Below are 14,693 nucleotides of genomic sequence, written 5' to 3'. Positions count from 1 at the left end.
TATAAAATAAATATGAAATAGCCTATGATAGTCCAAACATCACAGAGTGATTCCCTGTGGCTCTTGGTTTTTGCGGTGATTTACTGATGACTCTCAACTTGACCCAGGCCTGGATCTGCATTTCAGCTCCAACATGCCCTGTGAGATGCTGGTGACATTCTTTTATATTCTCGGAGCCTCAGTTTCTTCAAAGAAATATGAAAAAGAAAACATGGAATAGGCATAAAATCTGTATCACAGGGTTGTGCAGGTTAGTATTTTAAAAAGCTAATAGTTTTTTTTTTTTTTTTTTTAGGACCAACTGTGTAACTGTGTGCTACCCATTTTCTTTTTTGCTTCTGTGTGAATCAGTGCACTTTTAATCCTCACATCACACTCTGAGATGGAATAAACATGGTGGTGGCCTCCACTTTGGCACCGCGGAGTTCGGTAGCTTCCCATGGCTACTGGGCCAGCTGTAGGGGAGACCCTGGGATCTGAACTGCAGAGTGACGCGCTCGGCCCTCAGCCTTGCTAACTCCGGGCCTGGAAATGGGCAGGTGCACGTGGATTGCTAGTTCCCCATCCACTTCTTTTTAGAGCTGGCCTCTGCTCTTCTTTCCCAGTCCTGAGAAACTGCAGGTCAGCTGGGCGGGGAGGGCTGGATAGCACGGTTCCCAGCGTAGGGGGCAGAGACCAGGGTCCTGCCTGCAGCTCCGACTGCTGGTAATCCATTTGCCAACATGTGTCTCATCTGCCCACCACGAGATCGCACAGTGCACAGGGCGGGGACGGTGTCCGCTGTCCTGGGCCACCGTGCAGCCCCGACTCCCAACTGCATTCCGAGCACTCAGGAAACAGCAGATGAACAAAGACTCTTGCACACGCCTCTCCTGCCCCTCTGTGCTGGTCCTTCCAGACCACTCTTCATTCCAGCCCCAGTTCACATGGTCCCATCTCCATGTAGCAAAAGCCCCAGCTTGAGTCTGTCTCACTGTAAAGTGTATAGAGTGGACGTGGAGGCTGGGAATGGAGGCCCCTGTGAGTGCTGTGCAGTCTTCTTTCTCTCCTCCCTACCCATGAGCCCCGTGGGACATCAAGCCCAGGGCTGGCCTCCCGGTGTCATGTCCCCTCAGCAAATGGCCTTGACATGAGTGGACCCAACAGAGACCCTCTCTGAAAAGTGTGACTCAACATCTCTGCTGGACCCGGAAGAAGAGGTTTATCGAAAGAAACTATTTCTTGGAATTTCCCAGTACAAATTATTCCAGCTCCAAAATCTTAAACTTACCTTTGGGTGGACTTCAAGGGATATGCTTTCTTTTCTCCCCATGAAAAAGATGTCACAGTGGAGCCAAGGACAGCCGTCAGAGCACAAAAGTCCGCGGAGCCCAGGAGGGAGCTCGTTCCTGGACCTTTGCCACGGAAATCGTCAGGACGGCTGCGCTTGCCAACCTGACAGCTCTACCAGGGGACGAGCAGGGAGTGCCCAGCTGCCTCCTTCCTATTGAATGGCGGGAGGCGGGGCTTGGGGGAAGGCCTGGAGTGCAAAGGAAGGGAGCTCTGGAGGCATTGGAGGGCCAGGTGGCACCTGTGGTTGATCAGGGTTGGATGTGTATGGTTTTCTTTTGGGAAAGTGAGGCGGGTCCTGGAGGAAGCTCAGGCTATAGGACCAGGCTCCACCCTTACGACCTGGCCGGCCAGAATCCTCTGACACCGCACCACATTGCGGGTGTTTTTCTTCTTACTCTGCGGCGGGGCGGGGACTCAGATATTCAGGTCTCAGCAGACCTCATTTGATATTTGCAGAAGGTCGATTCCCTTCCTATGGACTTCTGCCTCCTCCAAGCCTGGAGAACCCTGCTGTCTGTCACCCGGGTTCCGAATCCGCCTTCCCCTCCACCTTGCCCAGATCAGCACTTGCCCTCTCTGGGCTGTGTACAGACCTGCAAGGAGGTGTTCTCGGTGGATTTTTAAGGCTTTGGGGAAATGGTTTGGTGAACTTCTTCCTCCCCTACTGCACTGAAAGCCTCCTGTGGGCAGGGCATGTCTGCACCTGTTCTATTCTGAAGCACCCAGCACAGTGCCTGACGTAGTAGTGTTCAGTACCTATTTGGTATTTAAGTTTTTTAAAAAATTTAATATTTTTCCATATTACTGTTGAAATAACCTTGAAATAAAAGCAAGTCAAAACTAGGGTTCCTTTTCTCTAAACGTGACCCCTTCTCACTCAAGGTGGAGGAACTTTCTGTAGGAGGGATGGGCTGCCCTTGGGGCAGGGCCTGAGTCCTGAGGGGCAAGAGAGGGAAAGCAGGAAGTGGATCTGTTTGGCTCTTTGCTGAACACCGGGGCGCAGGTCCATCCTGGGCCAGCTTCCGTGGGATGCAGGAAAAGTGACACGGCCTGCACCTTGACCTGGCCACTCACCTGAGATGTTCAGCTGGAGGGACCTTGCACTTCGGGGCTGACCTTCTGGATCTCGTGTCTTTTTATGGAATCAAGAGACTCGGGCTCCAGGGGGTGGTGGCTAGGAGGTCGTGCTGAGGCATCGACCTGGGGGGAGCCTCTGGGTGGACTCTGCCATCTGTTTCGTCATAGTCACACCTTGTGTTGCACGGCCTTTGCAGGTTGCAGGGTACACCAGCCCTGTGTTGTCGTCTCCGTATCACAGGGCCCCTCAGTGGGCACCTTGCGGAGTTGCTGTGCCGTAGCCGTTCCTGGTTTGCAAGATACACAGCCTGAAGAGTGCATGTGAACTTGGGACTTGGGAATTCCCCATGCCCTTGGCCACCCCAAGGTCAGGTGTCTGCCATGCCGTGCTCCTGGGCTCAAGTCAGGCTGCGTTTGCAGGGTCCCCGCCACAGAGGGTCAGTCAGGATTCCAGCTTGACGTAAGGCGCCTCGGGTCAGTTCTGTTGGTCCTGAGGAGCGCAGCGTCTCTGTGGAAGGCGGCCCTCACGCCATGCACACCGGGGTCGCAGGCAGGGGCCGCTTTCACTTTCTGATCCGAGAGGATGACTTCTCACCTGAGCCTGGGTCTCTGCCTGGGTGAAGTGGGGATCAGTGAGTTTTATCCGATGATGAATGTCATTCCAAACCCGCCCAGCTCCAAAGGTCTTCCCCGCCTTTCTGTTGAAGCCCCCGCCCCCGCTTTTTTTTTTTTTTTTTTTTCCCCTGTGGAAGGCCTCTGTGTTGTCAGTACCATCCCAGGGCCTGGGTGACACTGTCCCTGTGCTTGGCCGCATCTCAGAAGCTGCAGTGATCCCAGCTTCAGAGCAGGGGGAGGAGGACTTGAGCAGTCGGGAAACTCAGGGTTGGGCTTGCCATTGTCCCTTGGAGACGAGGTTGTCTTGGGAGCACCTGCACAGGTAGCTCAGGCCCAGGTCACACAGGAGGTGGGAGGCCCTGCCCTCCCCTCCTTGGGCTGGTGGATTCCGGTGGGTTGCCGCCCTCAGCATGTAAGCAGTGACCTTGAGCATCTGGCAGCTCTGCGATCAAGGCATCTGGCCTCTCCCGGCCTCCCCTGTCTGGCCTTGCTCGGGCCCCCACTGTCCCCAGCATAGTTGTGACATTCCAGTGGCATGAGGCTCCCCACGGCAGGCCCCTGCTTGGCAGGCGCCGTGGGAGGCTGTAGAGGGGATGTGGGGCTTGACACGTGGGCAGCTTCTCCGGCTGACTCGCCCGCCCCCTCGAGAGCCATAGTGACATAGGGCCACCCAGGTGACCTTTGCAAATGTGGAATGACTTTGAAGTCTTGTGTTCCCAGCAGCCTGGAGAGAGAGCTCAGGGGTGACTGGGGAGCTGGCGTTGGCTGGGGCTGACCCTGGCTCCCTCCCTGAGCCAGCAGCCTCCTCCTTGAGGCCAGTGGGGACCAACTCAGGTGGACTGGCCTCCACACCTTTGTTTGCTCAGTGAGCAGATTGAGAGGCTGTTGGTAAATGCAGTGATAGGAGTCCCTCCCCCCGGTAGCTTTTCAGCTACGTGAAGTGGACAGATGAACAAGCTGCACAAAGAGAACATTTGTCCTCCTCTGATGACAAGTACCATGGCTGGAGGGAGGGGTGTGGGGTAGGCTTGCTGTTTTTAGTAGGTTGGTCAACAGGGATTTGTGCATGTGGTTTGAACACATACCTGAAGAATAAGAAGGAATGAGTCATGGAGCTATCTGGGGAAAGAGCTGAGGCTGAGGTAAGCGCAAAGGCCCTGAGGTCACTTCTCAATTGCTCAGTCAGAGACCACAAGGGGGTCATATGCCTGGAAGACAGAGAATCCCCAGAAAAGTAGTGGTAGATGATGTCAGAGAGGAGGTGAGGCCCATTTGTGCAGGGTCTCATGGGCATTGGAAGAGAGGCAGGAGCCAGCTCATATTTATCAGGATTGCTTGGCTACTCCTGGGTTGCTGATTGTCTGTAGGCAGCAAAATATAAGCAAAGAGACTACAGAGGAGGGGCTTGCTGTCACTGAGACAGAAGATGAGGGTGTTTCGGGCCAGGATGGGTTATTAAGGCATCGACAAAGAGCCCGAGTCTCTGTTGTTACCTTCTCTCTAATCCTGGGGTGAGTCGCTTCAGCTCATTGACTTTGATTTTCTCAGCTCTACAACAGAGATGATGATGCTAGAACGTCCCAGCACAGTTGCACGGTAGCCAAGTGTCGCCCAGGAGCGGAGGGGCACCTCCCTTACTTACCTCCTGGTGCTGGAGGTTGTCGCGTTGCCCCTGCCATCGCGTCATGCTGAAAGGTGCGTCGCTGCTGAGGCTGAAGCAGATCCCAGCCGCTACCTGCTGGACAGGCACCTCCAGAGTTGGAGGCCAGGAGTTTAAAGGGTTCTAGTCCAGCCTGCCCATGTTTCTGATTTGGAACCTGGGCCCGCGTGATGAGTTTTCCCATTTCCAGTGTAATTCACCCTGTGGATTTGAGGAGGGGCAGGAGGGATTTGGGATCCAGTGTGAGAAAAATCGGATTCCAGACTGATACATTAGGAGCGCTCCGCCTGTCTGTCAACCCCCATAGTCTGGGCCCCTCGGTGGAGTTCAGGGTGATTAGAACAGAGAAGGAGGAGGTGCAGCAGGCGTCAGTCATGGGAGTCCTGGTCCCTGTGTGAGCAGGGCCCCACCTGCCCCCCGCCCCCCGCCCCCAGCCCATCTCACGGGCTCCTAGGGGGGTCGACGTGGGATTATCAGGTGTGTTTTACGACTCTGTGGAAGGCATGGAACTTTCATTTGCAAAGTACCTTATTTCCAGCCCCAGTCCCCCTTTATATGACGATCTCAGGATTGCTGGCCAGGCGCTATGAGTGACAGAGCCATTGCTGCCCGTGCTGAATTTTATCTTTGCATTTTTCCTGAGCTTTGACAACCCTTGCTGCCCAGAGTCTGCCTGCTGCCCTGGGCTTCCTCTTCCCCGCCCCCCGGAGGGCAGAGGTGGGAGCTGTGGGGCATGATTTGGATACAGCCAGACTGGCCTTCAACATCGGCCTCTCCTGTGTCCAAGGTCACCGGCCCTTTTCACGGAGTAGAAGGACAGAGAGAATTGAAGGGGGCCCTTTCGCTGGTGAGGAAGGGGCACGGATGGCTGCCCACTCCACTGAGGTTCTGTCGGAGGCTTTCAGTCCACGGCGTTTGTCTGTGCTGGGCGCAGGGTCACCTGAGGACATGTGTAGTGTCCACCTGCTACCAGGGATACAAGTCCTCTGTACCACTGTGTGTCCGTTCCTACCAGGAAGGTGGTCACCCCACTCTGGGACGCCTGTTCCTTTAGCAGCCTCTTGAACCCTTGTTGTGTAGCTCGTTTTTAGCCCCAGGATTAAAAGGGGTGGAACACTGTCTACATTGGGGTCTCTCCCTGAGTGCGATCCCTGGATCTCGATGCTGCGTGTCCTAGGAGAGAGCGCTGCTCATTCAACAGAACTAATTAAATTGGGCATTTATGTTTTGATGACATTAAAAAAAAATTGCCCTGATTAATTTGCCATTGAAAACATATTTTCATAAAATAAAATAATAATAACTTGTGCTTTTCAGCCAGGCTCCCCTCCGTCTGTAAAAGGATCCGTTTATTCCCTGCGTTTGGGAAACTCCATTGGAGTGCTTAGTGCTGGTGCTTTTTTACCTCCGGCTTCTCGGAGTCCTCTTGGTGGGGAGGTGTAGACCCGCCCTCCCTCCAGATGCTCCAATTTCTTTTGAATTTTCCACCTGCTCCTTTGGAGAGCTGGAAGTGACTTCACCTGGTGACCCCGTGCAGGGACCGCCCGGGCCCGGGCCTGCTGCGGGCCCTGAGCAGTTTGCTCATTAAGCCAGACTGTAAGCCCGGCCGCGTGTCTGTGTGTGACGCTCCTTTTCCGGCCCCAGGGGGCTCATAACTGTGCTTCTGGAAACCTGGTACACAGGAAGGCATCTGGAACATTCGAGCTTCCATATGGGAGCCTGTCAGGGAATGTCATCGTGCTTTGGCCTGGCAGCCTCCGGTGGCATCTTTATTGAAAGTTGGGAAAAAAAAGAAAAGCTACTTGGAAAGTGGAAGGGGACCGTTTGGAAGGATGACATTGATTCTTCACAATAGATGACCCGAGCACATCACCTTAGAGATAAATACAAAAGTGCATTAAGCATGCAGCAGGCCTTCAGATAAAAAGTACCGTGACACACGGGATGCGTCCTTCCTTTGCTTCTGTCCCTCTGCTGCTGTGCTCCCAGTGCAGAGCGTGACACGTAGTGGGGCAGGTAGGAGGTGGAGCAGGGCAGTCACACCAAGAGCGTCTGTATCACAAGCAGGAGAAGCAGAGAGTGACAATGTCCACGTGGACAATTTTTCTAGGATTTAAGGCAAGATCTGTATCAGCTGATGGTGGGCACTTTGGGTCTTTCATCGTGGGGACGGGCTGTGACTTGTGCATGGATAAGGAACAGTCCTGATCTCCCATCTCTTCCAGCTCGGGGGTCTGTGGAAGTATGTCGTACATTTCTCAATCCAGCCTCGGTTTCCTTGTCTGAAAGCGGGCCTGAGGACAGCAGCTCACGGGACGTCAGGGGACGAGGAGACGTCACACCCTAGGTTATATCCCCTCTGCTCTTGACTCCATGGAGCATGTAGATAGGTTAGATTTTGATTGAGACCTTCTACCCGGCCTTTCCTGAGCTCAAATATTCTAGAAAATATGACAGTCATGCTGGGCCCTAAAGGCTGAAGGACTCTTTTTTTTTTTTGCTTCAGCTTAAACCTGTTTTCTTGGCCACCACAGAAATAAGAGCATGTTATCGTGGGTGGACACAATTGGAAGTGCTTGATTAACCCAGCAATTAATAAAAATGAAGAGGTGACAATTGGTGTTACCAGGCTACCATCAAAAGCAATGCACTTGGCCTCCCTCCAGGCAAACAGATGGGTGGAAGCGCCACCCGTGGGGAGGAACATCGGAATTCGGAGGAGGGAAGTCGTTTGGGAAAGGGACTCGGGAGGAGCAGGGTGTCCAGAGGGGTGGGTCGGCTGACCGTCTCATTCATCTGATCCACAGATTGCGCTGGGTGATTTCCGACCCAGTGCACGCTGTTGGGGGCTATGGATAGGGAAGCAAGGGTCTCTAGTGCATCATGGTCAGTGCAGGGTGGACCGTGTCTTAATTCGTGGGTGACTGAAGGAAGGAGCGGCTGGTTTCATGAGAAGGGAGAGAGCAACCCGGAGTTTATGGAGAAGGCAGCTTGAGCCCCACGTTGCAGGGCGGTTGGTTGGAAAAGGCATTCCAGGACCTGGAGCTGGGGGCCACCAGTGGGGACACAAAGAAGGCGGGTTTGCAGTTGCTAAGTGGGACACACCAGCTTTAACTCTGTCTCTGCCGCTGACGGGATGGGTGACAGTGGCAGGCCACTGACCTTCTCCGTGAGTTGCTTTCCTCATCTGCAAAGTGGGGTGAAGGTCCACATCTTGTGGGCTCTCGGGAGGATTCCTTGTCAGTTTGCTGAAAGTTCCTGGTGTGGGGCTCGTGGAGACACTCCTGAGCAGGGCCCCTGTGGTGCCCGGGTCCCTTGCTGCACTGTGTGTAAACAGGAGCAAAGGTGGGACACGGCCTCTGCCAGGTAGGAAAGGCGTCTGCACAGCGTGTGTGCCAACCAACATTATCTTGCAGACATTTACCTACGCCCCCGTTGCAGCGAGTCTTGCAGTGAGGTGTCAGAGTCTTGCCCTGTAAGACACAGCCACCGTCAGTGAGCCTGGTGGCAAGTGATGACATACTGGCTCTTTGTCTTTTCCTGGGGCGGTGACCTGCAGAGGTGCTGGTTCAACAAGCAGATGCAAAGCATTAGGTGAATTAGTGCCTGGGAAAGAAGTTAGGCCCTGCATCTGGTTACATCCAGGTGGGTGCTGGCTGCCCCTGCTTCAGCCGTATGACCTCAGGCAAGCCCCACCGCCCCTCCCAGGACGAGTTTTGACCTCCACAAATTGAAATTTATGTATTTACCTACTGAGACATGACATTTTCTCTTGTGAGGTACAAGGAAAGTTCTTTGAGGGAAGAAACTGCCTTGAATAGAAAGGGAAGGGACTGTAGCCACACGTGTGATGTGAAATTTACCAGTAGCAAAATTAAAAAAAAGAAAAAAAAGACGAAATTAATTTTAATAATATGTTGGATGTAATGCAGCATAACCACAATATCTCCAAAATCAAGACTTTGCATTCTTTATTTAATAACAGTTTGAAATCTGGTGTATATTTTAATTTGCAGCAAAGCTCCATTCAGACGAATTGCATTTCTGTCATCCTGTAGCTGCAAGGGCTTCTGGCCGCCATGTTGGACAGGGTGGCTCCTGGTGGGAACCAGTGACACAAATAAGGTGACTCTGCAGGGCAGGTGATTTCTTTCCTCCGTTCTCCCCTATCCTTTCCAATCCCTTTCTCCATCCGTCGCTCTTCTGCAGCTCTTCCTGTGAGGAACAGAGAGAGAACTGGCCAGTGGGGACCACAGTGAATGCTTTGTGTAACTGGATTTTTACGGGAAAAGGAGGCTGGGATGCGTTTCATGGAAAGGCACAGAGGGGGAGGCGAATCCCTGGGAAGTCATAGAAGTCTTGAGAATAGTAGTAGCAGCTCAAGTATATTAAGCACTTATTTTATGTCAGGCACTGTTTTCAACATCACGCTGGACCATTTTATATAATCCTTCCAGAACCCTAGGAAGTGATCATCTCTCCCACTTTGAAAATGGGATCACTGAGGCAAGAGAGGTTAAGATACTTTCTCAGCGTCACACAGTAAGGTTGGAACTCACATTGAGAGTGCTGTTGTGCCATTACATCAAGAAATCCTCAGGGAAAACACATGGAGGAGGCTTTGGGCTTCTGTTTGGCTGGGACTTGGTAGCTTCCGCCAGAGAGGCTGGGACACAAAGGCCCGAAGGAACCTCTGCCCTCAGCTGAACCTTGCAGTGTTGTTAAGGGTAAATTTTATGGCAGTTGTACCACCTGGGTACTCGGTCCCTTCCCTTTAGGCCCACAAAATGAACTTCTTTTTTAAAAAAGAAGTTAGCCTTGTTCACGTGTAGATCAGTGGCTGGCACACAGGAGAGGCTCAGAGGGGTCGATGGAAGTCGGTGAGGAGCTCTGGAGGCCTTGGAGGTGATGAATTGAGTCTGCCAGGAGCCCCCAGAGGCCATCGTGACTTTGGGGGTGGCTTTATAGATGTGGCCCAGGGGAAGGGGCTCAGGAGGAGACATGACCTGCCTGTTCAGATGCAGAGTTCCTGCTGAGCTGGGGACAGTCATAAAGGCCAGCGGATGTGTCCCCTGGCAAAGCCTTTTTCCTGTCGATTTTTTAAAATCGAAAAGCAGCATGGTACCTTGTAGAGTGCAGGAAGAACAGGGTGCAGCTTAAAGCCGCTTCACAAGGCACCCTGCCTTTCCAGCCAGCACCCAGGTCAGGGGTGGGGCATTCCCATTCTGACCCCATAGATGGCTTCACGGGCCCACAGTGTCGGGCGAGTCCTGATGGCTGGGGCTGCCATGGGGACTGGTGTGGGGTCCAGGTGTTCACTCCTGTGCTCCTGGTGGGCTCCAGGGCTTCCGACCTGGTTCCTGGGGCATGGAACACATGAGAAACTCAGGCTCCCGGAGGTTCTGTGACTCACCCAGGACTCAAGGCCGGAGACGAGAGCTGTGTGCTCCAACAGCTGCATTCTTGACCATCCCATATATAGTTCTCTATGACCTTTTATCTAAAATCCCAAGATCGGGACATTCAGGTGGAGCTGGGGGTACCTGGCTTGGGGCTGTGGAGGAACCAGCCCAGGTGCAGGGGCACGCCCAGGCCGAGGGGGACTGAAGCCCACTTCTCACCTGCCAGAGAGACATGGCTGGCAGGGTCCGTCCTGGATGGGGCTGCAGGAGGTCTCAGACCAGGGGGCATGTGGGTTCCTCACTGTCCCCTACTTCTGACCCCCGCTTGCTGGGGACAGGGGCTCTCCGGCACTGGCCAGGGCAGCTCCCAATTAAACAAGTCAAACAGCTCATTCCCGGTAAAGTGCTCCGTGGCCAAGTGCCAGTAAACTCACCCCCCGCTGCAGGGCATGGCGGGGTCTGCTGCCTGGGTTCAGCATGAGTCAGTGCTCAGGGGCGCCGCAGGCGTGACCGGCTGAGGAGGGCAGCCCTGCCCGGCTGGAGTCCCCTGGAATGCTCCAGGATGGCATATGTGTTTTAGGCAGAGGAGCTTTGCTCTCTCTCTGGCGTGGCCCTCGGCCCCCACGGTTCCCTGATCAGGAGGGACAGGTGGTGGCTGTCATTCTGCAGTTGGCCTTGGCCTAAGAGAACTTGGCCCATGTTCTGGAATGGAGCTCCCTCCTGCCCCTCCTCCCCCCAGCTCCTTTGGCCTGGAGACTGACGCTTGACCCGAATAGCCACGGGCAGCCAGTTCCCCCAGCCTGCCTCATCCCGCAGTCCTGGGGGTGGGGAGCGGGCGGAAATGTACCCCACTGTGCTAGGTTCCATGTCCCGGGGACTGAAATTTAATTCAGAAAGACAATAAAATCACCCTTCTGGAGGCAGTGGGAATCCTCCTGAGTGAGCCAAGAGTCCACGCTTACCCTCTGCTGGCCGCTGGGCCAACATAACATCACAGATTGTGTGGTGTCACTCTGGAGCTGGGAGGCCTGGGGAGAAGTCTGCATCCTTTGCTTAGCGGTGTGACCTTAGATGAGTTCCTTGACTTCTCTGACCCTCTATGAAATGGGGATTATGATAGTCCCTACCTCCTGAAGTTGTAAAAAAATCATTAGTCCATGTGAAGCACTTAGAGTACTGCCCAGCAGGTTGATGGCCCCATGATCATTCATAGACTGGGATGGATGGTTACCGTCTTCTGAGCATTTAGCTGTAGTGGGTAGTGTGTCAGTCCCTGTTTCCAGACATGGAGACTGAGGCACAGACAGGCTAAGTTCCTGGCCCAGCATTTCACAGCAGCTGAGCAGCTGAGCTGGAATTCAAACCAGAGATGCCGGACCCCCTGGCTCCCCAGGGAATGATGGGCAGAGCCATCAGAGGCTTGGTTGAGTTTCCACCTGAGGGTGACATTTATTTCAGGATACCTCTGTCCTCGAAATACTTTCAGGAAAACAGGGCAAATACTCTTATTTCATGATCCATTTAAAATAATAAGCATGGCTGGTGCTTATTGAGCAAAATTGTTCCATTTCTGCTGTCGCATTGACATGGTTTAATTGTTTGGGTCAGACCCTGAGGCCTTGGTGGCAAAAGTTTGAGATCAGGTCACCCTCGCACCCCATCTCCTCCGCGTGGCTGAAGACGGGTGCCCCCGACACGGGAGGACAGTCCAGTGGTGCCTTCCAGAGGCCGACACCCAGGCTTTGATCTCTGCACCTGTGGCCGGTGCCTGCCTGGTCCCCCAAACCCTCAAGTTTGACAAAGTTAAGAAGACAAAGCACATCCTGTTTAAGTACTGTACCATTTCCTGGATCAGAGGACAGGAATGGAGGAGGAGGGAGAGAGAACTGTCAGGGAGGGCAGAGGAGGGAGCCGTCAGGGCTGGGAGGTGAGGAGGAGCAGCAGCCGGAGGAGGGAGGTGAAATGGGTGACTTGAACTTGGCTCTTCCTGCTTTCAGAGGGTGGGGCAGGACCAGAGGTGGGAGGCAGATCCTAGGTCTGATGCAGAGAGGAGGACCAGGAGGAGAGGGGAGTCGCAGGCAGGCAGGCTGGGGACGGTGAAGAAGGGCACGTGAATGTGTGAACTAGAACAGCTGAGGCATCCTTTGGTGCCTGAGCCCAGTGTAGGCTACCCATGGAGCCCTGCTGGTGGGCACGCTGAGGCCCCCTGTTGGCCGACAGTGGCTCGGCAGCAGCTTCCTGGTCCTGGTCCGGGGATCCCAGGCGGGTGCAGGGTAGGGGCTCCTCATTGGGCATGCTGGGCGCCATCTGCGCAGGGATTCCGTGGGGGTCTGGAGGTCAGAACCCCAGCCCGTGCCCAACTTTTGTTGTCCCCCAGCCTCCCAGCAGGGTCCCCATGAGGGATTCCGGCCTTCCATGCCCAGCCTGGAGCGGGGTGCTCCCCTGGACACTGTTCAAAACAGGCTACACAAATAGCCTCCACGGTGCGTCTCATTAGTCCGGGAACAGCTCGAGCCAGCGGCGTGCCTGCCTCCAGCGCTGCTCATGCCAGGGGGATTAAAAAAAGAACCAGGCACGCCCGATCCAAAGGCTTTTGTGGGTAGGGCAGAAATAATCAAGCCAAACTCACAAGTCAGACCGTCAGGAGGGAGGTTGTGCGCTCTCATGGGAACAGATTCTCCCCACTCGAAGGGACAGGCAGCCGAGTCCCTGCCCTCCTCCAGGACCCTCCTTTTGCTGGGGGCGGCCCGGGCAGAGGTGAGTGGCACATTGTCTGTTAAAAGGGTTCCATTTTAATGTCAAAGGCTTTCCAGTTTGTTTTCCCAGGGAGGTCAGTTCCAGACTCTGCGCCCTGCCCTGTCCGTCGTAGGACCAGCTCCTGGCACAGCTGGGTCGGGCCTCCCGTTGGGTCCTTAAATTCCATGGGAACTTGCGACATAGATGTGGAAACTCAGGTTCAAGGACATGAGGACTTGCCAGTGACTGCTGCCCAGCTGGTGGCTGCCACTGACCGTGGTGGTGAGGGTGGTGGGGGTGGGGGAGGATGGGCTGCCGCCTTTGTTCCCAGGCAGGGCACTATGTTCTTTGATGGAGAGGACTAGGTCACTAGTCGCTGTGAGCGGCATTTATTGTGTGTCTGCCCTGGGCCAGGCGAGGTTCTGGGTACTCTGTTCACTTGATGTGGTGATGCTAAGGCACCCACACTCCAGTGCCCACCTGACGTGGTACTTGATGGAGACAGAGGCAGGGTCCAGTAAAGCCTGCATTCTGCAAAGCCACCGGGTCCCATAAGGGTCAGGCCAGTTGCTGGGTGTGGAGTGGCCTCCCCTGTGGCTGGGCAAGTGACTGGCTGATGGGGGACAGGATGCCTTCCCCTCTAGATCCCTCTCCGTCAGCCCTCTGGAACCTCCCCCACCCCCATGCCCACCTCTGTCCCCCAGAACTTTCTCCTGAGCAGTTTGCATTTGTTGATTTAGAAATAGACCCAGTTTCCTGGAGCTGGGATAGTTGAGCTAAATTAGCACATGACCACTAGCAACTGTTGTTAACTTTAGTTCTTTCAGGCTCTAACCTGGATTTTTGTTTTCTAAAGGCCATCGACCAACCACGTTTCCTTCATTAGCAATGAGTAGTCATGAAGACTTTGGTGTTGTTGATGGTAGGGTTTATGCAGAGAGGAAAAAAATCAGAATTTGAGGAAAAAGTTGCAGAGAGAAGGAAAAGCAGGAGAGATGGAGAAAGGAAGAGACAGGTGGGAGGGTGGTGGTGTTCAGCCTCAGAAGGAGAAACTTTCTTGACAGCATTGGCATACAATAGGTGCTCATTAAATGTTTATGCAAATGACTTGGTATTATAGTAGACAAGAGCACAGATTCTGGGTTTGGGTTTGAATTCAAATTCCACCACATACAAGCTGTATGAGTTTGGGTCATTTTCTTAACTTCCCTGTGCCTACGCTTCCTCCCTTTAAAATGGGCCAGCCTCAGGCAGTGGCTGTGGGGGACAGTGGAGTTCTGACTTAATTGCTGATGAGGCTTCAGGGTCATCCCATGAGCTCCCACCTGTGCCCAAGTCTATGTCACACAGCTGTGATGAGGACTGAGTTGTTTTCCCGGGCAGGCATTTACTCTCGTGGTCCCGGAGGCCAGAAGTCTGAGATCCAGCGTGTTGGCAGGGCCTGCTCCCTCTGAGCCTGTGGGGGACCCTGCCTTGCCTCTTCCTGGTGTCTGATGTTTGCCCTTGCCACTGGGCTCCTTGGCCTGTGGGAGTGTCAGCCTTTGGCTTTGTGTGTGGCCTCCCTGTGGGTCTCTCTCCCATGGCAGTCTTCTTATGGGGACTCTTGTCATGCTGGGCTGAGGGCCACCCGATTCCAGGATGACCTCATCTCAGTCACATCTGCAGTGATGCTGTTCCAGATAGGGTCACACCCTCATCAGCGGGGCAGTGGGGTGGAGGGTGGGGGTTAGGACCTCGACATTTCAGCCCATAACTAGGATGGAGCGAGTGGACCCCAGCACCGAGCGCAGGACCTAGGGCAGAACGGTGCCCTTTGGCAGGAGCGGTGCCCTTTTGCTGGGGCCCGTGGATGGCCCTCTGAACCTCTCTGA

At 54.2% G+C, this 14,693-nt stretch overlaps 1 protein-coding gene across 7 annotated transcripts in view; it reads left to right on the top strand.

The window, feature by feature from the left end:
- Large1 (LARGE xylosyl- and glucuronyltransferase 1) overlaps positions 1-14,693 on the top strand; it is a 492,360-nt gene that overhangs the window by 25,043 nt on the left and 452,624 nt on the right. For 2 of the 7 annotated variants that reach the window (XM_076855090.2, XM_076855089.2), the window contains exon 1: positions 12,732-12,843. The exons of the other annotated variants lie outside the window; for them this stretch is intronic. The gene's annotated coding sequence lies outside the window, so the exon portion shown is untranslated. Of the gene's footprint in view, positions 1-12,731; positions 12,844-14,693 lie in introns of those variants that run through there. 7 annotated transcript variants of the gene reach the window in all.

This window comes from Callospermophilus lateralis, chromosome 4 (assembly GCF_048772815.1).
Source record: "Callospermophilus lateralis isolate mCalLat2 chromosome 4, mCalLat2.hap1, whole genome shotgun sequence".
Taxonomy (NCBI): domain Eukaryota; kingdom Metazoa; phylum Chordata; class Mammalia; order Rodentia; family Sciuridae; genus Callospermophilus; species Callospermophilus lateralis.
The sequence above is the reverse complement of the archived record's forward strand: the minus strand, read 5'-3'. Positions and strand labels throughout refer to the sequence as shown.